At 37.1% G+C, this 22,402-nt stretch overlaps 1 long non-coding RNA gene and 4 pseudogenes across 1 annotated transcript; 2 read left to right on the top strand and 3 right to left on the bottom strand.

Moving 5' to 3' along the window:
* Positions 1 to 65: 65 nt before the first annotated feature.
* LOC122144310 lies at positions 66 to 1,740 on the top strand (annotated as a pseudogene).
* Positions 1,741 to 2,986: 1,246 nt separating this feature from the next.
* LOC122144314 lies at positions 2,987 to 5,526 on the bottom strand (annotated as a pseudogene).
* An 805-nt stretch (positions 5,527 to 6,331) lies between these two features.
* On the top strand, positions 6,332 to 8,596 carry LOC122144313 (annotated as a pseudogene).
* A 2,778-nt stretch (positions 8,597 to 11,374) lies between these two features.
* Positions 11,375 to 13,503, bottom strand: LOC122144305 (annotated as a pseudogene).
* A 3,655-nt stretch (positions 13,504 to 17,158) lies between these two features.
* Positions 17,159 to 18,528, bottom strand: LOC122144307. Its single transcript, XR_006159646.1, has 3 exons — positions 18,438 to 18,528; positions 17,705 to 17,843; positions 17,159 to 17,546 (listed from the first exon to the last, which is right to left on the bottom strand). It is a non-coding gene; the product is annotated as an uncharacterized LOC122144307 (long non-coding RNA).
* Positions 18,529 to 22,402: the final 3,874 nt, after the last annotated feature.

Here is a 22,402-nt window from a genome sequence, read left to right as displayed (position 1 = left end):
CTCACTCACTTCCGCTTCCGCTTACAAAATAAAAGTCTTGATGACGCGTATCGTCATTCATTCACACTACATTATTAAGCATTGACATATATAACGCAAACGCGTAAATCGAATGTGAACAGGGTTAAATTTAAATATATTAAATTTCTGTTAAATCTATATTGAAATAGTAATTTATTTGACATTGCCAGTAGATGGCAGTGAAGGACTAAAACATTGACGCGACGCGCTGGAGCTCAGCAGAGAAGAGCGCGCGCAGTATGGCAGGGTCACACTCAAACTGGAGGGTCAGTCTAAGTATTTTATCTCTGTAATTCTCATTACATGCTGATTAATTAACTCGTTTTGCGGTTGCGTTGTAAATATAGGGTTAAATCACGTTTTTAAAAGTGCATCGTACTTGTGTAGTGTCAGTGTGCTCAGGATTTCATGCTCAACTGAAACAAACACTAACAAAAATGCAATGGTTTTACCATGTTTTTGCCGAATTACTTTGGTAAAACATTGGTATTCTTTGTTTCATAAATATTATACACTTACAAAAAAAAGGCAATACCATTGTACAGTAATAGGAGTTTTTGCAAGTGTAATATTTCAGGACTACAGTATGCATTAAAATATCACATCATCCAAGATGAGTATGAGTTTGTTTCTTCATCAGATTTGGAGAAATGTAGCCTTGGCATCAGTGTCTCAACAATGGATGCTCTGCAGTGAATGGGTGCCGTCAGAATGAGAGTCCAAACAGCTGATTAAAAACATCATGACAATCCAGTAATCACTCCAGTCCATCAGTTAATGTCTTGTGAAGACTAACGCTGCGTGCTTGTAAGAAACAAATCCATCAAGATGTTTGAACTTCAAACTGTGGCTTCGGGCTGAAATATGAGTCTATGATCCATATTAAAACTTCCTCCACTGAGTAAAGATGACTTTTTCGCTGGATGAAGTGTTTTTATGGATTATGGACTCATATTTCAGCTGGTTGAAGTTAAAAAAAGGTCTTTGGTTCTCACAAATACACAGCTTCTGTCTTCTCCAGATGTGAAAAACTGATGGACTGGAGTGCTGTGGATTATTGTGATGTTTTTATCAGCTGTTTGGACTCTCATTCTGACGGCACCCATTCACTGCAGAGCATCCATTGCTGAGACACTGATGCAATGCTACATTTCTACAAACCTGATGAAGAAACAAACTCATATTCATCTTGGACGGCCCGAACGTGAGTCATTTTAACTTTTGGATGCACTGTTCCTTCAAAGAATATATTTTTATTTTTTCATCCACACAGCCACCACGTTCAATGTGACGTCTACTGGTGTGAATTCAAGCACTGCAAGAGTTTATTCAACAGATTCCATGAATACTACACCTACGGCAGAGCGCCGGACTGCCAGCAGTGGAAGAAGACTACTACACCTGCAAAGAGTGGGAGAAAAACCCACAGCACACACGCCAAGGTGAGTCTAGTCTGGTCAGGTTTAGCTCCGGGCCACACTGCTGTTTACTTTTTCACCACTAATCACTTCGTTTGCCTTCTACTCATCTACCATCTCATGTGCACCGTTAGGAATCCCTCCAGGAGAGCGAGAGGAAGCGGGTCGCTGAGCAGAGGAAGTTCACTCCGGTCTGGGAGCTCCGACAGACCCCTCCGGCTGATTGGCACGTGCCGCTAAACCAGGGCGGACCACACGACTCATAAATACTATGTATTTATGACACAAGAGAGTGCTTGAGTTGCATGACGTCTGCTGGAATCTCCTCACACTACCTCTCCTGGACTGATGCACTTCTCTTCTGTTCTAGATCTGGTTTTCCTCGAAAATCGGAAATCTTGATCAACCTGAATATGGAATTAATAAAGCGAACACTGAAGCATTTGACGACCCTAGTGAAAAACAAATATACTAAAATGCATTTGAGATGCTTTTATTCATGCTTAGTATACTACAAATACATTAAGATATTTATGTGCTTAATAAAATACAGTGCAATTGTACTTTTAGTGCACTTAAAGTCTGCTAAACTAGAACGCACTTTAATTGTAGTGCTGAAGTCCAACTAAAGATATACTGAAGTATATTTGATTGTTTTAAAGTGGAAGCATGCTTTAAATATCATCCCGATATTATTCAAAGGAGCATGCAATCATCAGTAGACACACACGTTAACACAAATTTTTGGGTTTTTTTATATTAAGAAACGTACTTCAATAAAGCTGAATTATGATTTTTTTTTTTTAAGTCTCAAGCGCTAAATATGTTAATAGATTTTAAACTTATACTAAGTGTGAAATAAAAGCATTTCAGATATATTACTTTTTTATTAGGGGAGAAAGTCGGTCTAGCACAGAACAGTAATATTATTCTGCTTATTTTCCATTTAAAATATCGCGAAGCCACATCTGGTGTTAATCAAAAGGTATTTCTGTATCTCTGTACACGTGTTAATGAATGAAAACATGCAATGATAAAAGTTTTAACAAGATGTTTTAGGCAAGAGTTTGGCCTTTATTGTTTCACTGGAGACCACAGAAATGATAGTTAATAGATAATTGTGAATTTATTTGTAATTATCTGAATTACTTCCTTCCAAAAGTCATTGAAATCACTGGCCTGAAGCTAGAAACTATAATAAAGGTATGGTAACACACTTATTTTAAGGTGTACTTACTATTATAATAACAATTAATTATGCATAATTACATGCAAGTAACCATTAGAGTAAGTACATGCAGTTAATTAATACTACTCAGTGCTTTAATGACACCTTAAAATAAGTAACCGAGGGATAAAAAGGAAAACAATGATTAAAGACCACATCAAGAATTGCAAAAAATGTATAATTTTTCTGTATTCCAGGTACACAACGGGTGTTGACAAATATTCATTTGCATCATGATTTAATGATGACTAACAGACGATGAACAAGTTAATTTTGGTTCGTTCTTCTCTGATGTTTCTGCTCTTGCTCAGCCCTGAACGCAATTGTTTCATGCTCAAGCTCCGCTCACTGTGGTGTACACTCGAGTGATGGTCGTTGTATTTGCCCTCTGGAGCCTCATAGTTTGTCACGGGGGGTGTGTAGCTGGGCCCCTCGTGCTGGAAAGGGAATAAGTCTGTGTCTGGGCTGAGCGCTGCTTTATAAAGCTCCTCTGACTCCAGCTTCAGCTCGTCCAGCGCTTGTCTCTGAGCCCTCCAGAGCCTCGTTGATGGTGTCCATCTCCGTCTGGTGCTGGCTGTACTTGTATCTGGACCACTCCTTCAGCAGAAGGGGCTCTGCGCTCGCTCTCCTCGAAAAGAGAGTTTAGGAGCGTCACGGATCCTGGAGAGTACATTAGAGTCAATTTAGTTAAAAAATAACCTAATCATAATAATGAGAGGTGTCACACTTGCTTATTTTTCATTGTTCGTTTTCCCCTTAAAATTGAATTTTTGTTGTGTCTACTCTACTAGGCACATTCTAAAGTTTCGAATAATTTAAAGGGATACTCCACCCCGAAATTGAAAATTTTGTCATTATCACTTACCCTCATGTCGTTCCAAACCCGTAAAAGCTTTTGTTTGTCTTCGTAAGCACAATTTAAGATATTTTGGTATGAAAAACGGGAGGCTTGTGACGGTCCCATAGACTGCCAAGTAAATAGCAGTGTCAAGGTCCAGGAAAATTATGGAAAGTCGTCGTCAGAATACTCCATCTGCCATCAGAACGTGCAATCTGGGTTATATGAAGCAAATGCAAACACTTTTTGTAAGCAAGAAAACAAAAATAACGACTTTATTCCAACAATTCCTTTGTCTCCTCTGTGTCTCTTCATAGCTGTGTATGCTCTTCTGTGTCATCCGCGCCACAAGGATGCGCTGTTTCGACGTGTATTTAGCTTTGATTGAAAGAAAACAGTGCATCCTTTTGGCACGGATGACACCAGAAGAGCCTACAACAGCATACGGTGATATGGAGAGACAGAGACACAGAGGAGACTGTTGACAAAGGCATTGTTGAATAAAATTGTTATTTTTGTTTTTCTTCGCTTACAAAAAGTTTTCCCGTTGCTTCATATAACCCAGAGTTGCACGTCTGATGGCAGATGGATTATTCTGACGACGACTTTCATACCTTTCCCTAGACCTTGACACTGTTATTTATTTGGCAGTCCTATGGGAGAGCAACAAGCCTCCCGGTTTTCATTCCAAAATATCTTAAATTGTGTTCCGAAGACGACAGAGCTTTTACGGGTTTGGAAAGACATGAGGGTAAGTGATTAATGACAACATTTACATTCTGGGGTGGGGGGTGTGTTTAATATGTTTTGGATGTGTTTTTATTATGTTTATTATGGTTGCATTTATTTGCACAAAAATACACTAAAAGCAGATAATATTATGAAATATTTTTAGAATTTAAAATAAGTGTTTTCTACATGAATATATAGTAAACTGTAATTTATTTCTGTGACGCGCAGCTGTATTTTCAGCATCATTACTCCAGTCTTCAGTGTCACATGATCTTCAGAAATCATTCTAATATGATGATCTGCTGCTTGATTATTATTGGTGCTCAGTTATTAGTAATTGGTAGTAGTAATTCTTATTATTAATATTGATAACAGTTTTTACTGCACCAATATTTTAATCACATTTTAACATATTCAAATTTAAAACTGTTCTAAATCTACTTTTACAACTGTTTTCAAACATTGATAACAATCAGAAAATGTGTTCCTCGAGCAGCAAATCAGCATATTAGAAAATGATTTCTGAAGATCATGTGACACTGAAGACTGAAAATTACAGATATTCACATAGTTATAATAACAATATTTCCGTTTACTGCGGTTTTTGTGATCAAAATAAGCGCAGTCTGGTGAGCAGAAAACATACTTCCGAAAAAAAAAAAAAAACAATTATTCCAAACTTTTCAACCTGTAGTAAACATAATCCCAATACATCCATACACTATACAAGCACTCTAAAATGTATGAAATAGTACAGAATAAAGTAGTGTGGTATGTTATGGATGTATTATTTTCACCTGGTCTCATCAAAACACTTGGCCGGGGTAATCAAGTCCTTCAATGGGGATCAGTTCCGGTGCAACTTTCTCCAGCCTTTTTTTGAGCTTCTTCTTCATGCGCTCCTTCATCATTATCTCTCGCCGAGGATCCACCTTCTTCCTCTTCTTCTTGGGTTCTGCTCTGTGGAGCATTAAAAACATTGTTATCCATTTTATTACAGTGAAAACACCATTGCAAATACTATGCTGATTTTATGTAAAGGATTAGTATGTTTTTCTGCACTGACCTCAATGGCAAAGAGGTTTTCAGGGAAAGCATTGATGTGAACCAGTGACTGTTTCTGACTGCAACCACAGAGCTGCTACTGTAAAAGAGTCATTCTTCATCATCATCATCATAATGACCTCTAAGAGGAGATATACTGATGTTATTAAAGCCAATTACGTAACCTTACCAGATACTTGACTCGATATAACTCGGCTTGCAGTACGGCACACAATCCCCGCCATAATTTACAGAAACATCCACTTTACACGCATTAATGTTGAAGAATTATAAAGAGTTTAACACCTTCCGGCGGACCAGCGTGGATCTGTGTAAAAAAAAAACACGTGCGCTTTTTACAGACGCACTTTTCCGGCATTAATGTATTTTGACCGAGCGATGTCAAGCATAAATATATATATATCGTAATTATTACATAGGTATTTTAAAGTGTACGTTTACGTGACAAGTGACAGATTATTTTACATAATGTAGTATTTGAGTGGTTTGTTTGACGAATGTTGTGAGGTGAATGTGAAGCGCGGGATTGTGAATCTCAAACGGCTTTGAAATAATGCGTTATATCGAACCTGTCGAATGATTTGTTTGTTTTATATCTGGTTTTTCTGCACTTCAATGTCACTTTTATTAATATAACGTATTTCGTATTTGAATTTATTGAGTTCGTTTTTTTCCCACTTAACTTATTAGTAAAACAACTCTTAAATATTAATAGGTGCATAGTTAGTGTTACTCGTTGTTAAAATGTTATATTTATTGAGCACGTTATTGATTCAAAGCTTTAGTTTAAAAATCAAATCATGTATATATTTATGTATATACATGCATATACATTACAAAAACTGCGATAACTACTCTACTGTATGATTGCAGTCTGATCTTCCGTTTCTAAATCATATTTATTGCTTCAATTTATTTTCTAAAACATACAAATTGAGCTCCCAGTTTCATAAAAGAACTTTACAATAACATTTCAAAGGAGGAATAACAATGACTCCACCGAAGCGCCTGCGCCTTTAAGACGAACACATGACGGAAGAAGAACCCCGAGCGTCATACGTCACGACTATATATACGCCAAAGCCCCGGATGTCGGTCTTTTTTCTTTTTTTCTAGCTGAAGGTAAACTGTGGCTTTCGTGTCTGCTTTCTCCAAACACAATCTGCGTGAATCCGTTTCATCCGATCTTAAAACCTCACTCCGGCTCACGTTTGAATGCTTTAAGACCCCGATATAGCGTCAGTAAATGTGAATATTTGTGAGTGTAGCGTGTGCGTTTGACGTACGTTATGAGCGTTCGGCGCGTCTCGGAGGCCCGACACCGAGTCCGCGTGAACCGATTTCTGTCTTTATCTTCACATTAAAGATCGTCAAGTAGTACGCGGCGGGTAGTCATGTGGTATATACCCTCGAATATGTTATATAATATATTTGTCAGTCTATGTAGGTGTGTACGTAATGTGCTTTAGCCTGCTAGCAATGCTACATCAGGTCACGTTTGAGTTACTGCAGCCCCACGCTGAAGAGTCATATTTATTTTTTTATTTATATATATATATATATATATATGTGTGTATATGTATGTATGTTCATTTAAGTGTTGCACAATTAACATCACTTATATGCAACGTGTTCAGATATGAATTTGCATGTGAATAAACTGTCTAATTAAGGGTTTCTCATTGATTTGAGTGTAATTAGTAGAATAGTTGTGGTTAGTGTTGAAAGGCACTGTTGAGGAGGTCAAGGTCTCTAATTCATATTGTATAGTATTTTCAGCTCGTGAGTGATGTTTGGTGTGCATGCATGTGTTAATAACTCCTGTGTTTTCTCAGATGGCAGAGGGTGATAAGAAGAAGAGGGCGATCAGAAGAAGAAGGAGGGCGATCAGAAGAAGAAGGGGCCCGTAAGCATGGCAGCCGTAACCCTGTCCTGGTGCGGGGCATCGCCGATATTCCCGCGCGGCCATGTACGCCCGCCGGGCCATGTACAGGAAAGAAAGACTAAAAAGCTCCCGTGACGAAGGTCAGCGCTTGCGTCTTCAATACGGGGGGACAGCTCAGCTCAAACCGGGTGTTTTCTGACTCTTTGTCTTGATGTTTCAGGTTGAGAAGAAAATCAAGGAAAAGGCTTCCTCCACGGTCACCAAAACTGTCGGCGGAGACAAGAATGGAGGCACTCGTGTGGTCAAACTGCGCAAACTGGTGAGCAGAAGACGCCTGTGACCAAATCACTGGATATTTGTTGGGAGCAGAAATGAAGAATCGTGAACTTCTTTTGCATTCGTCCGTTTCGACCCTGTTTTTTTTTTTTTTTTTTTTTTTTTGATGATTTTTTATGATTGTTTTGTTTTATTATTCAAATACTTTTGTGAGATGTCTTCAGCCTTTTATATTCTCTCTCACTTCTGCAACTGAATTTTGTTGATGAACCGTTGCAGAATGAAAAAGTTTAAACTCTTCAGGGTAATATTTACAATGTTTTGTTTGAAATTGAATTTGTAGGTTTGTGTGCATCCTAAGTCAAGTTATAAAAAAAATCTAAAAATAAAGATTTCAAAGGATTTGATTATTGTTAGTGCTCATAGACATTAAAAAAAGCAAATAATGAATAATAAAAAAGTTAATATGGAATTAAGTTGAATCCATCCATTGATTTCAAAGGAGCCGATTCTGGAAATCTTCAGATTATATGGTATAAATATCATAATGCTGGTCAAATAATGCTTCTAATGAATATTGAGAAATGTGATGCAAGGACGTATAAAGAATTAAGGAATTATAAAAAATAATTAACAAATTGAACTGAATTCAAAGGAGCTAAAACTGGCAGTTCTTGGATTCCTTTTTTTTTTTTTTTTTTTTTTTTTTTTTCGTTTTTTTAAAGATTATGATGTCCAAATAAAATGAATGTTGAGAATTGTTCACTTCAAATTTTTTAAGTGGGCAAATGCTGTAATGGTATAACACCTTAACTTCTTTTTGTGCATTAATTAATCGAAGTTATTGATCAGATAAAGGTACAAGTATTAAGTTACAATGTTTTCTAAACTTCGTTTACAAAGAACTGCAGATGTGAAGGGTTTGGCTGATTTCACTCGCAGATTGTCACATTAACTGCATTCATGTTGATGTGTGTGTGTGTGTGTGTGGTGTTGTGTGTCCAGCCCCGGTACTACCCCACAGAGGACGTGCCCCGTAAGCTGCGGAGTCACGGCATCAAGCCCATCTCTCTCAGCACCGCAGGAAACTCGCGCAAGTCCATCACCCCCGGACGGTCCTGATTCCTGTCTGACCGGACGCCACCGCGGAAGGTACAAACGCACATCTCCATCTATAGTATCCCAGCATGCTGGTTTTCAAATCACGGCGTTCAGTACAATGTAGTCATTTAGCAGACGCTTTTATCCAAAGAGACTTACAAGTGAGAACAATGGAAGCAATAGCCTAAAACAGTACAGTAGCAAGGTGTGTGTATGAAACTGTTACGTGCCGTTGAAGCGGCTTGCATGCATTAATGCATTAACACCGACTCGAACGAATGGTGCAGCTCCTACATGCTCTCCTCCCACTACAAACACTATCTGCTCGGATGGCTTAAGCTGCAATTGATTGAATTGCAGCAGAGGGTCGTGTGAGGACTAACGGTGAATGTGTATTCCTCTGCAGCGCGTGGTCTTCCTCAAGCAGCTGGGCACTGGTCTTCTCCTCGTCACTGGTATGTGATCGGCGTCGTCTGCTGCTGAAGCGTTGGAGGGTTTTGTTGCGGTGTATAATTGAACATCATCTCATGTCTCTCTCAGGTCCTCTGGGCTCTGAACCGAGTGCCTCTGCGCAGAGCTTCACCAGAAGTTTCTGCATCGCCACAACCACCAAAGGGGACATCTCTAGCGTGAAGATCCCCAAAACGCTGACCGACACCTACTTCAAGAAGAGAAGCTGAGGAGACCCAAGCACCAGAGGGAGAGATCTTCGACACAGAGAAGAGGTGAGAGGGTTTCCAGCGTTAGATCAGTCCCGGTGCTTTAGCAGGACTAGATCCGCGTGGAGAGTCTGAGTCGAGAACCTGATTGTTTGTGTCGTGTGCTTCTGCAGAAGTACCAGTTGACGGAGCAGCGGAAGGCCGACCAGAAAGCGGTGGATTTCTCAGCTGCTTCCTCTGATCAAGAAGGGTTTCCTCAGCTCAAGGATACCTGCGCTCCACGTTCTGCCTGTCTAACGGAGTCTATCCACACAAACTGGTTTTCTAAAAATGCAAATAAAATCTCTCAACCCAGATCATTTCCTCAGCTTTTGTTTCCTTGCAGTTTGTTTGTTTTCAGAAGGAGGTCTAGAAGAGTGTTAAAATAAATGGCAATAAAGGATTTAATCATAAGAGTTATTTAATTAATAAATGTTTTACTAATGAATCTATAAGGTTCTAGAGGTGCAACCAAAAGTCAAAAAGCCAGCCCTCGCTCTGAGAAACAATCCAACTTGTTTTCGGTTAAAATACATGCATGTTTCGGCCAATATCCAGGTCTTCATCAGATATTAAGAACATTGCTTTCTACATCCTTGCAATTGAGAAAACGGGGTTACTCTGGCAAATTAGAGGAGTGGCTTCCAAAACTCATTTAGGGGGGAAAAAAACTGCAGGCTTTGTGAGAAGTGTGTGAAGCATTGTTTGGTTCTGCTGTTCTTGATGTCTAATGGAAGTGTCTGGGTTATTAGCAGAGACAACAAATGCAATTAACCAATCAAGTTGTTTTCAAAGTGAAAAAATGCCTAAATAGTTGAATTTCAAAGTTTTTAAGTGTCATTTGACACAGGCCAACATTCTGTTAATTTATTTTGCATTAATGAACTGGTCATTACGTTTTCCCATCTTTTGGTCTCGTACCAACATAATCATTCTGCATTTTAGTTTGTTAAAAAGCAATTTAAAATGTTCTCTAAGAATTTAAAAAAAAAAAAAAAAAAACAAAACGATCTGTTCTGTGATGTAGCTTTCTAAAACACCCGCTTTGCACATGTCTCGTCTGCTCTTAAATTAACTAGTAAGTAGTTTTTTTTTTATTCTAAATGGGTCTGCATATTGCAACTTCATCTTCGGTGGGTATTTTTAGGCTTAATGAGGCAAGTGTGTTTACACCTCGGTTCTGTTGTGCAGCGTCGTGATCATTCTTTATATTAAGGGCATAATTAGTCAGGCTGAAAGTTTTCTTGCACCCCAGTTTCCCTTCAACACTCATACGATATCTGCTGTATTAATCTTTTTATTTCACGTTCAATAAGATGCACACCTTTGGTAAACTGACTACTCAGGACTTGAGGAAATCCACAGCAAACTGTAAACGCTACAAAGCCGAGGACAAGAATGAAGGCTGCTAGTAAGAGGATTATTAAAATTAACAAATTATTTAATCTATACTGTAAACCACTATTAGTTTGTGAAAATAATCAAATTATTAAAATGGTGTTCATATTAGAATTTCAGTGTTTTTTAGCCTTTTATGTGTAGATCATTGTAGTTATAGTAATAATTGTAAATTGTTTAAAAATATATTATTAATAACTCCCAGGTTTATTAGAAATTTTTACCTTAATTAACTGCTAAAAATATATATATGTGTTTTGTTTTGTGTAATTTAATTTTTTTGTAATTTAATAATATTCACACACACACACACATAACCATGAATCTTTATTATCATCATATATTCTTCTTTGTCCCTCCTTAATAACATTTGGTTTCCAGTTTGAGAAAACTGAAATTGTGATGTACAATGGAGGTTTTTAGGACGTCTGACTCCTTCATCCTGAAGACAAGAAACTCCAGGCGAACAGCAAACAATTTTGCTTTAATAAAAAAAAACGCCAGTTGACATAAAACGCCTCAAACTGTGTTATAGAAAACAAAAATCAATACAAAGCTGTTTCGTTAGGGCATTTCCCTCTCACACTGGCTCTTTTCTTAACAATAATCAGGAGGAGGAAAGGGAGAAGACAGACGAGAGCAGGCGGCAGGTCCCAGTGCAGGAATGGTTCGCCTCGTCAGTACCGTCATTTCATAATGATCAGGGTGCCGCGCTCAGCCCGCTTTGAAGAAGAGCAGGCTGGCCACCTGACCCAGGTAGGAAGTAGATGAGAAAGTTTGCGTCTCGTGGGTTCACGTAGCTGCCGAAGTTCCTCCCCACGCTGCACTGCCATTGCCGCGGTGGGGTTGTACCTTTTTGTCGAACTCCTGCAAGGAAGCAAAACATTTCAAGGTCAATGTCAAATCGACGTGAAAGGGAAGACTTATTTTATTATATATATTTTTTAGTTTGGCACTTAGGTTGAAGTATTTTGTCTTCCACATTTCAAACTTTTAAGGTTGAAGCCAAAACAGTTACTCGGAAAAAAATTAAAAGTGTTGTCATCATGTCAAACTGATTGCCATTAAATGAAGAGCTAGCATAGTAATGCGTCATGTAACCATATAGGGGGGGGTGGAGGAGGCTTATTCCAAATTAATATATGATTATAATATTTATCAATATTATTTATAAATTAAAAATGCTAAAAATAAAAACTATATATTTTGATGTATTTCTTTCACTGTTTAATTCAGGGGTCAATTTCAATGTATTAAAGTAGTCTATGTACATATATATTTATATCTATAAAACAATAAAAAACTTAACATGCCTAAAAAAAATAACATCAACGAAATTAATAATAAATTAAATTTGGTTTTCAATTAAATTAAATGTAACATTAAAACTCTCATAAAATAACTAATTAAATTACTAAAAAATATTTTTTGTTTTAGCTTTTTAATTCAGGTTCTATTAAGATTCTTCATCATTAATTTAAATCAATTCACACTTACTTAATAAATGCCATAAAATACAGCAAATCACAATGGTATTAATAAAACAACAATAAGATTTTAACCAAATAAATTAACTGCTTGTGTATTACTATTTATTAAAAATTAATAATCTTTTGGTTTGGTTGTTGTCCTACTGGTAAGTTGACTTAGGGATTAAATTGCGTTTTGCTATTGTAAATATATTTTTTTGTTTCAGATATTTTAATAATTTTGGCTATTTTAATTAATTACGTTTAATAAAGAAATGCCCATATATATTTTAAATAACTCCTATTTTGTGGCATGGTAAGTGTTCCGCCCACTAACGCGGCGTTCACCTTCTTGATGTAGGCGGTCGTGTCTTCTCGATGTTGTACTTCTCGAGCGCCTGCGTTGCACACTCCACAGCGTCCTGCTGCATCTCCTCAGACATGTCCGCGTTCTTGATCACGGCCTTTCTGTCCGACATGCTGGATCTGGAAAGACAGACACTTTTAATGCTGAATGAAGGAGTTAACCAGGGCTGAGTCTGAGCAGCACCCTGTGACGCACCCTAACTAGTGCTCATCCTGCTCTCTGCCCCAAACCCACAGTCCTCAGCCGAGCGGATGGGTGTTATATAACACCAACACATGAGATGCTCCACAGCCTTTATTCCATCTTTATTGCATAACGTCACGTGGCATTATTCGCCAGGTTACTGCTTGCCGGTTCACCTGCGCTTAAGCCTATACTCAGCACCACAGATTAATATAACAACAAACTTATGATACATATTATGCTTATATGACTATTAATGAATTACAGTTAACTAAATAAAATAGTTTTAACTTACTGAATCAAATCGTGCCTTTTAAGATGCTTGTTTTTTATTAGTAAACGACAAATTAATGGTGCGATGGTTATTTTTAGACACAAGAAACGATTTACATCACCTTTTTAAATGATAAATGAAAGAATTACGTATCTTTTTGTTTATATTCCTATAAATCTTATCGTTAATAATTGATTTGATTTATATTTAAGACATGTTTAACATGGGTGTGCGCACGGGCAACTAACGTTACGTTACTCTGAGCGAAAGAGATATTTTGTTCTACAGACTGATATGCATTTTAAACTGCAAAAAGAAGAGATGAAAGTACAAGTTTTACCTTATTTCTGTGCAGATTTCTTGAGACGGAGAGTAAATCGACTGTGATGCGCGCGCTGAGTGAGTGCTTGACCAAAAGTAATGTAGGTGTGCAGCTGCCGTTGGCTCCCCCCGCCCTCGCTTCCCATTGGCTGTCGCTGCCATACCCGGCTCTGCGATTGGTCGGCTCTGCAAAAGTCTCGCTGCAATGTATCTCTGCGTTTTATTTCAGACCGGCATGCCTTGCGCCTAAGACGCTTCGCTGGTCTCAATAGCAACAGAGAGAGAAGCTTCCGGGAGACAGGGAGGGTGGAGATGCTTATCATAACTAAAAGTAGAATTATATGTTATTAAATATGAAAGGATGTTAAAAAGACAACCAACGTTAAGGTGGAAAGCCACTGTCCTTTACAGCAGACAAATGAAACTGTTTTTAAGTCTTTTTATTTATAAGTCTATGAAACCAATGCTATCACAGACAGGCATAAGGTGCCATTTAATATTTAATATACAAGGACAATCAGTAAATAGATCAACGTAGAAAGCAAATAATCCTACAGAGAACGATGTGTTCATAAAAAGTTTATTCAAACAACCATAGTACTAACTTACAGACTGTCAAATTTCCTAACAGAAGACCCACACGGTAAAATTAGAGAAAAGAGGGGACACTAATCTAAAATCCCAATATTTCCTACCATATTACCCTCGACACTTAATGTCGCATTGTCGTTGTCATCTTTGTCAATCATACTCAGCCATAATCACTCAATGTCTGATCGTTCCCTGCTGCATCTCATTCACTCCATCGTTGCATTCTTGGGCACACTCATATGAATTTTTTCGACAATGGTCCCCGCCCTGTGTAGCCGACAACCCGAATCAATCTGGATATTATGGTTTCACTGTTCCCAAGCGTGGAGGACTGGCTTGCTGCCATTTATAACCAGGGAATTGTTGACCCATAATGCTGTTATCAGGAGAAAAACCAAACTAATCTACAGTACAGGTCAAAAGTTTGGAAACATTACTATTTTTAATGGTTTTGAAAGAAGTTTCTTCTGCTCACCAAGCCTGCATTTATTTGATCAAAAATACAGAAAAAAAATGTAATATTGTGATATATTATTACAATTTAAAATAATTGTTTTTAAATTTATTATATCTTTAATTATCATTTATTTCTGTGATGCAAAGCGAATTTTTAGGATCATTATCACATGATCCTTTAGAAATCATTCTAATATGATGATTCATTATCAAAGTTGGAACAGTAGTTCTGCTGCTTAATATTTTTTCAGAACATGTGATCTTTTTTAGGATACTTTGATGAATAAAAAGTAAAAAAAAAAAAAAGAAGAAGCTATGTTTTTAAAATATAAATATTTTTTGTAATAACAATATACACTACTGGTCAGTAATTTGGGGGTCAGTAATTTTTTTCTTTCTTTTTTTTTTTAAATAAAAATCACTACTTTTATTCAGCAAGGATGTGTTAAATTGATAAAAAGTGATAGTAAAGAAAATATATTATTAGAATATATATTATTACATTTTTTTTTATTTTGAATAAATGCAGTTCTTTTTAACCTTTTATTCATCAAATATATTAGACAGCAGAACTGTTTCCAACACTCATAATAAATCAGAATATTAGAATGATTTCTAAATGATCATGTGATAGACTGGATGTTACATGTGACACTGAAGGCTGGAGTAATGATGCTGAAAATTCAGCTTTGCATCACAGGAATATTTTTTTTTTTTTTTTAAGTATATTCAAATAGAAAACTATTATTTTAAGTTTGTTTTATATTGTAATAATATATATCACATTTTTGCATTTTTGATCAAATAAATGCAGGCTTGATGAGCAGAAGAGACTTCTTTCAAAAACATTAAAAATAGTAATGTTTCCAAACTTTTGACCTGTACTGTATATGAAATATACTTAAATATACTTTTACTTTGTCTTACCTTGTTTATATGTTGATTGCACAGACAGTGTCTGTGACGTTCCAGCTGTTAAAAACCAAAAGTAATGTAACGTGTAACTGGCTCCACCAGTTCTTATACATCAGGATCCATCCTCCCTCTCACTCTTATCTGACAGCATTCCTTCGTTTGAAATACCCTGCAACATGCTTAACATTGAAGTGATGATCATTTCTGCGTTATTTCATGGTTGCTAAACATCCACGAACACAAACAAAACAAATGGCATGTGGCACATTTACTAAGATCTGAGTTTTGTATTCATTGTGTAGCATGTCTGGACTGGACACCCTCACACACAAGGACCACACGACCATCAAAGATGAGATCCAGTGCTTTTCTTTAACCCTTTTTTAAAGTTTACTTAATCTGAGCAGAACAAGACTTGGCTACTTTTCCTAATTTTGCCACCTGAACACAAAAAAAAAAAGAAAAAAAGAATGGACTCGGTTCAACAAAGTTAAGTGGTTGAAGAAAAAACACCTTAATTTAAACCTCCTTAAACTCGTAGCATTTTTTATTTGTCCAATAAAACTAAATAAATCCAACACAATGCAGATTAAATATACAGGTGCATCTCAATTAATTAGAATGTTGTGGAAAAGTTCATTTATTTCAGTAATTCAACTCAAATTGTGAAACTCGTGTATTAAATAAATTCAGTGCACACAGACTGAAGTAGTTTAAGTCTTTGGTTCTTTAATTGTGATGATTTTGGCTCACATTTAACAAAAACCCACCAATTCACTACCTCACTTCTCACTCAATTTCACTATTCACCTCTCACTAAATGTCTCTTCTACTATTAAAATACACTAATATGAGCTTAATGAAAAGCACACACTCAGTCTGAGGTTGAATTCCCTGCCAGTATTTCACTCGCTGCGCTCCTTTGGTTCTCTGTATTTCCTCTGGAAGTAGTCAAAGATGTCCTTCTCACTCTCCACCAGCAGAACAATACAACCAGAAGCTTCATTCTACAGACAGTAAGAATGATTGTGAATTCTATCATTTAGATTTGAAAATATGAAATCTTGAAAGTTTTTCAATTTTTTACCTGTTTCATAGACATAATACAACTTGTATTGCATAAATGTGCTATAATTTGTTACTACAAGGGATAATTGATAATAATTATCTGAATTCAGATTGCTCAATAACCTCTTCTGTAGATGATACTGGGTGTACTCTAAAATATGATACAATTTTGATAGTTTTAATGTAAATCAATGAGACCTAGAAATGATATAAATATGAGTCATCACTCTCTTATAATATGCCTTAGTAAGATGATATTTAAATGCTTATTTGATGATGACAAACAGAAAGCAATGATTTAGAAATTTGCCCAGCAAATATGGGATTCAACGAACCAGTCACTACGTGATTAGTCACATTAAATAAACCCACAGTGAATTATAGTCATTAAAATGTTTATTTAGACAACCATAGCAGAAATCTATGCAACATAAAAATGCCACCATAAAACAGCAAGTCCTGATTTTCTTATACTGTACTCCAGCATCTTAACCAGATGTGTTTGAACTGTTGCTCAGTCAGTCTTGAAAAGCAGGATATGTCTATCACCAACATCAAAGGAGACTCCACCTGTTCTCACTTCACAACATTCCTTCATCTGAAAAACCCTGCAACATCTACACTGAAGCATATCGAATCTGCATCATCGATTGTCCCTAAATATACACAAACAGAACAAAAGCATGCTGGGCCATTTATTAAGAATGGTGTTTTGTAGGATTTATTGCATATATAAATGATACAATGATAAATGTATCATTGTAAAAATGATTCAGTTTTCAAAGCAAAAAAGAAGGTGGACATTTGTACAATTACACTAAAAGACTACTTGTACTTACTGATTGAATGCCTAAAATATCAATCAGACGACAGAAGGCATGTAATAGATTGTGCAACAGGTTTTTCAACAAAGATTTGATCTTGTTTAGAGTCTTTAAATTATGATACAGGTTAATATTTAATATTTAATAATCCCACAGCAAATGATAAAGTTTAATTAAACTACCAGACCTATGCCACAAAATCATGCCACCACAAAATAGCAGACCCTGAGTCTCTTACACCCCAGCATCTTTTCATAAAATATGTTTTAACTGTTACTGTCACTCAGGGTGCCTTGAAAAGCACAATATGTTTTTTGCCAACTGTGAAGTTTATATAACAGTTGCTGTTGTGCGACACACTGTAACCAGTGCTCCCCACAATGCATTGCCAGGATGCCTGATGCTTTCTGTCAAATTCCTGTAAGGAAAGACACAATATTAAGATTTCTCTGAACTTACATTAACAAAAACACTCATTCTCCACCATCAGTTCCTGACAGAAACCACAGCACACTTTCACACTTCATGAATCATCAAGACATTCCATTCAGTAAATCAAGAAACTCTAGTATTAACCTTCTTGATGTAGTTAGCAATGTTGATCCCTTTTTATACATATTCACAGCCAGAAGAGCGCACTGAAGAGCGTCCCGCTGCATCTCATCACTCATGATTCCTTTTTTTATATTAATTGGTGTTTTTCGCCATGGTTATTCTGCAGTCATAAACACAGATTGTATATAAAATGAGCAAGTATGAAATTAATTAACAGGACCAAATCTGGAGATTACCTAACAACTGAAATAACCTCAGATATTATTCAGCACGGGAGAATAACCTGCTGCCATATGACCAGAAAATGTTGGCCAAAATGCAGCAACCAAACTTTACCAAGTAGTCAAACAGGAAATCGGTGTTTAGTTTTTTGGCCTTTTCTGCTCATTATGGTTGTATTTATCTGGTTAAAAAAAAATACAGTAACAGTAATATTGTGAAATATTATTTCAATTTAAAATAACTGTTTTCTATTTGAATACATAGTAAAATGTATTTGATTGCTGTGATAATTTCTCATTATGTTGAAACCCCAATATTTTTATGGAAACTGTGATAGATTTTATTTTTTTTGTAACATCAACAATGTCTTTGCTGTCACTTTTGATAAATTAAATGTATCCCTGTTGAATAAAAAATGATTGACGTTCACATCGCAGTATTGTGTCTGTATATATATATATATATATATATATATATATATATATATATATATATATATACTTTATATATGGAAACTTCTTATATTTCTTACCTTATTCAGTCTCTGAACAGAATGATGAAGTGATGATTCACTCAGTGTCTGCTGTGTTTGAAAGTACAGTAAATGTGTGACTGACTGCTTGTTCTTACCTACATCACAAGCCAACTCCTTCCAAACTCTCAATTGACAACATTTCTGCATACAGAAACTAAAAGGACAAGTAGGACTAGTTTTTGAACCCTCACATTGACACCTGTGGTGAATGCTAAGATCTCAAACAACAGGAACGAGACAGATCACTGAAAATATGCTGTCAGTGTAAATGCAGTGCAGCTTCAGGGAATCTGTGCTTTTAATCATCTCACGACAAAGTACATTTTGTGTTTTGATTGACTATTAAGATTCAGTGTTTGTTTAATCTTTCCAATCACCAAATAAAAAAAAATGATTGAAAAATATAATTCTTTAATCCAATGGACACTAATTAGGAAAAAAATAAATAAATAATGAAAATACAAATTGTTCTAAAACTTCAAGCATTTTAACAAAAAAGTCATGGCTTTTGAGTGACAGTGTTTCATGTTCCACTTTTCCTGGAACTTTATGGTTGCCAACCATATTATCCCAAACAAAGACATTAAATAACAATCATAAACGTCACCATCCCAAACATTTTTTTTCAGTTTACTTCCTCACAAACATGTAACATCTATTGTCACACTGCGTGCCTGTGACACTCATTTCTCACTTATGCATGGCTATTATTAGTGGGTGCTTGCTGAAGGCAAAGTATCATCATTATTATCTATCACACTTCTTCTTCTTTCTCTTCTTCTTCTTCTTCTTCTTCTAGATCCGTACAAATTTCGGCGGACCCGCAAAAGAGGCGCCAAATCGTGCGCCCTATTAGGGAATGGTGTGCTATGACTTTTATAAGCGATCGGGCGTACGATGTTCGCACACCGGGCGAAATATCGCCCGAAAAAAATCGCATAGACAATGCATTGCGGCCAACTTTGACAGATCATAGCTCCGAGACAGCAGAAAACAATGTGAATTCAACCCCACAAAATGTGGAGAGGGCTATAGGCTGGTGCGAGATAAAAAACATAACCCCGCAGTGGGGTATACGTTGTACCCCTGGGCGGCCAAGAGCCCCCCAAAAGTTGCCCCTAGACTCTTATGGGAGGGATCTCCGCCCATGAAACAGGCGTGTTTTTTCCTACTATGGTAAGTTTTGCATAAACATAACTCGGACCAGTCATAGAGACATGGGGGTGTGCTCATAAAACATCAGGAGATCAGGGCCCATACTCTCACTGCATCCTGGGGAGGTTTCTCGCTGTCACTCTGTCTGGCTGGATTTCATTGTGACAGCATTCATCAAGAAGCACTCAAGAGCCACGCGCCTAGCAACCTTTTAGGCAACTTGTAGTAACAAAACACGCTCACGCCAGAGACTTTTCAGTTGAAAAAGCATCAAAATAATAGCTCTTGGATGAAGGTCAATAGACAAAACTGAGGGGTGGTCTCGTTTGACGTGGGGCAGCAACACGACCAATAACGAATCACCTCAAGACTTTCATACAACGCCCTAGCAAACTCAAGTCGGAGCCCCCAAACCAGCCAAAATCATAGAGGGAATCACCTTCAGACTTTCATAGCCAACCAGGGGCCGAATCCACCATCCACCAAGCAGACTTTGGATAGCCAGCATCCAGGATGGAGCAGGAGAAGGAAAGAAAGATCCGGAGCCAAGAGACAGGGGCTAGGGTGGCAACATAAAGCTATTTACATTAGCAAGAGCAGCCCAGTGTAAGCCAGGCCCTACAAGCACCATTTAGAGCAACCCTAGCAACACCACACAAGCAACACAATAGCAAAACAAAACCCGAAAGCACAGAGGGATAATCTATCTGCACAAAATCTGAAAATATCCTAAAGGCAATGGGGTTGGTTTTATATTCGCATTCAGCCCTTGGAAGGCACCAATCATTCCCGCCCATCTGCTTCCACGCCACTCCCCTTAGCAACCAAACATAGTAACCAGCAATAGCAAAAACCGTTGTTGCAAGACCTATCTCTCTGCATCAAAAACATCGTAGAGACATGGGGGTGGCTTATATTGTCAGCATCCTTTGGAGTTCATCATGGGAGCTGCACGGGCAACTCCCTAGCAACCCAAACAGAGTACCCTAGCAACCATTTTGCAAGAACTATATCTCTGCATCAGAACAAATGTACAGACATGGGGTTTCGTTTATACTGACAAGCAGCCTTTGGAGTATTATCATTGGCAGCTGTCAGGCCACTCCCTATCAACCAAACAGAGTACCCTAGCAACCGTTGTGCAAGACACATATCTATGCATCAGAACATCATACAGACATGGCGGTTGGCTCTTTTGGCTCATGCTAACAAATAGTATTTAAATATCACCCCATAAACTATATAGCCACACCATAGCAAACCATTTAGAGCACCCTAGCAACCATTTAGCCCCTTATAAAGTGCTTATATCTCTGCTTTCCACAACATAACACAGACATCATGGGTGGCTACGGTACAGTGCCGCAAGCACCACTCACATTTTGCCAGGAAACTGCAAGCAATTCACTCACTGTTAAGCACCAACAGCTACTATTATGTAGCTGCTTTGCGGCACCCCAAACACAAACACGTCTCTCCCCAAATGTCTCTTCTCTACTGCTACTAAAATACATTAATAATGGTGCGTAGCACACACTCAGTTTGAGGCTGAATTGGTCTCCTTTCCGGCCAAGCTCCCTTTGGTTCCTCTCTGCATTTCTCCTGGATGTAGTCAAAGATGTCCTTCTCACTCTCCACCGGCTTGACAATACAGCTGGCGGGTTTCCATTCTACAGGCATAGCAAGAATGATTGTAGATTCTCTATCATTTAGATTTAAAATATGAAATCTTGAAGCCTTTCAAAATTTTTACCTACTCATAGGACTGAGAGGTCCAGCAGTATACCAATATACACTCCTAGCCCGCTGCAGAATATTATCAAATTACATTACTTATGCAATACAACTTGTATTGCATAAATGTGCTTAAGTAATTTGTTACTACAAGGGATAATTGATAATACCACTTGGAACTGGGATTGATCAATAACCTCTTCTGTAGATGATACCTTTGTACTCAGGATCCACCAGATGTCAAAAAATATGATACAATTTTGATAGCTTTTAATGTAAATCAATGAGACCTAGAAATGATATAAATAATGTTCCGTCACTCTCTTATAATATGCCTTTAGTAAGATGATATTTAAAATGCTTATTTGATGATGAAAAACAGAAAAGCAATGATTTAGAAATTTGCCTAGTCAAATATGATTCTACAGCGAACCAGTCACTACGTGATTAGTCACATTAAATAAAAAACCACAGTGAATTATAGTCATTAAAATGTTTATTTAGACAACCATAGCAGAAATCTATGCAACATATGAAAATGCCACCATAAAAATAGCAAAACCCTGATTTTCTTATACTGCACTACCAGCACCTTAACCAGATGTGTTTGAACTAAGTTATTGCTCAGCCAGTCTTGAAAAACATGATATAATCTATCACCAACATCAAAGGAGACTCCATCTGTTCTCACTTCACAACATTCCATCATGCGAGGAAAACCCTGCCCATATCTTACACTGGAAGCATATCAATCTGCATCATCGATTGTCCCTTTAAATATACACAAACAGAACAAAGAAAAGCATCACGGGACATTTATTAAGAATGGTGTTTTGTGGGTATTTATTGCATATATAAATGATATAGAATGATAAATGTATCAGTGTAAAAAATGATATAGGCTTTCAAAAAAAGAAGTGAAAAAGACATGTAAAAGGCACAAGCTGAAGGTAGACATTTATTACAATTACATTAAAGACTGCTTGTACTTGATAAAAAAGCCTAAAATATCAATCAGACGACAGAAGGCATGTAATAGACTGTGCAACAGGTTTTTCAACAAAGATTTGATC

The sequence above is a fragment of the Cyprinus carpio genome, unplaced genomic scaffold (assembly GCF_018340385.1).
Source record: "Cyprinus carpio isolate SPL01 unplaced genomic scaffold, ASM1834038v1 S000006638, whole genome shotgun sequence".
Taxonomy (NCBI): domain Eukaryota; kingdom Metazoa; phylum Chordata; class Actinopteri; order Cypriniformes; family Cyprinidae; genus Cyprinus; species Cyprinus carpio.
Note: the sequence above shows the minus strand (reverse complement) of the source record. Positions and strands in the feature narration are given on the sequence as shown.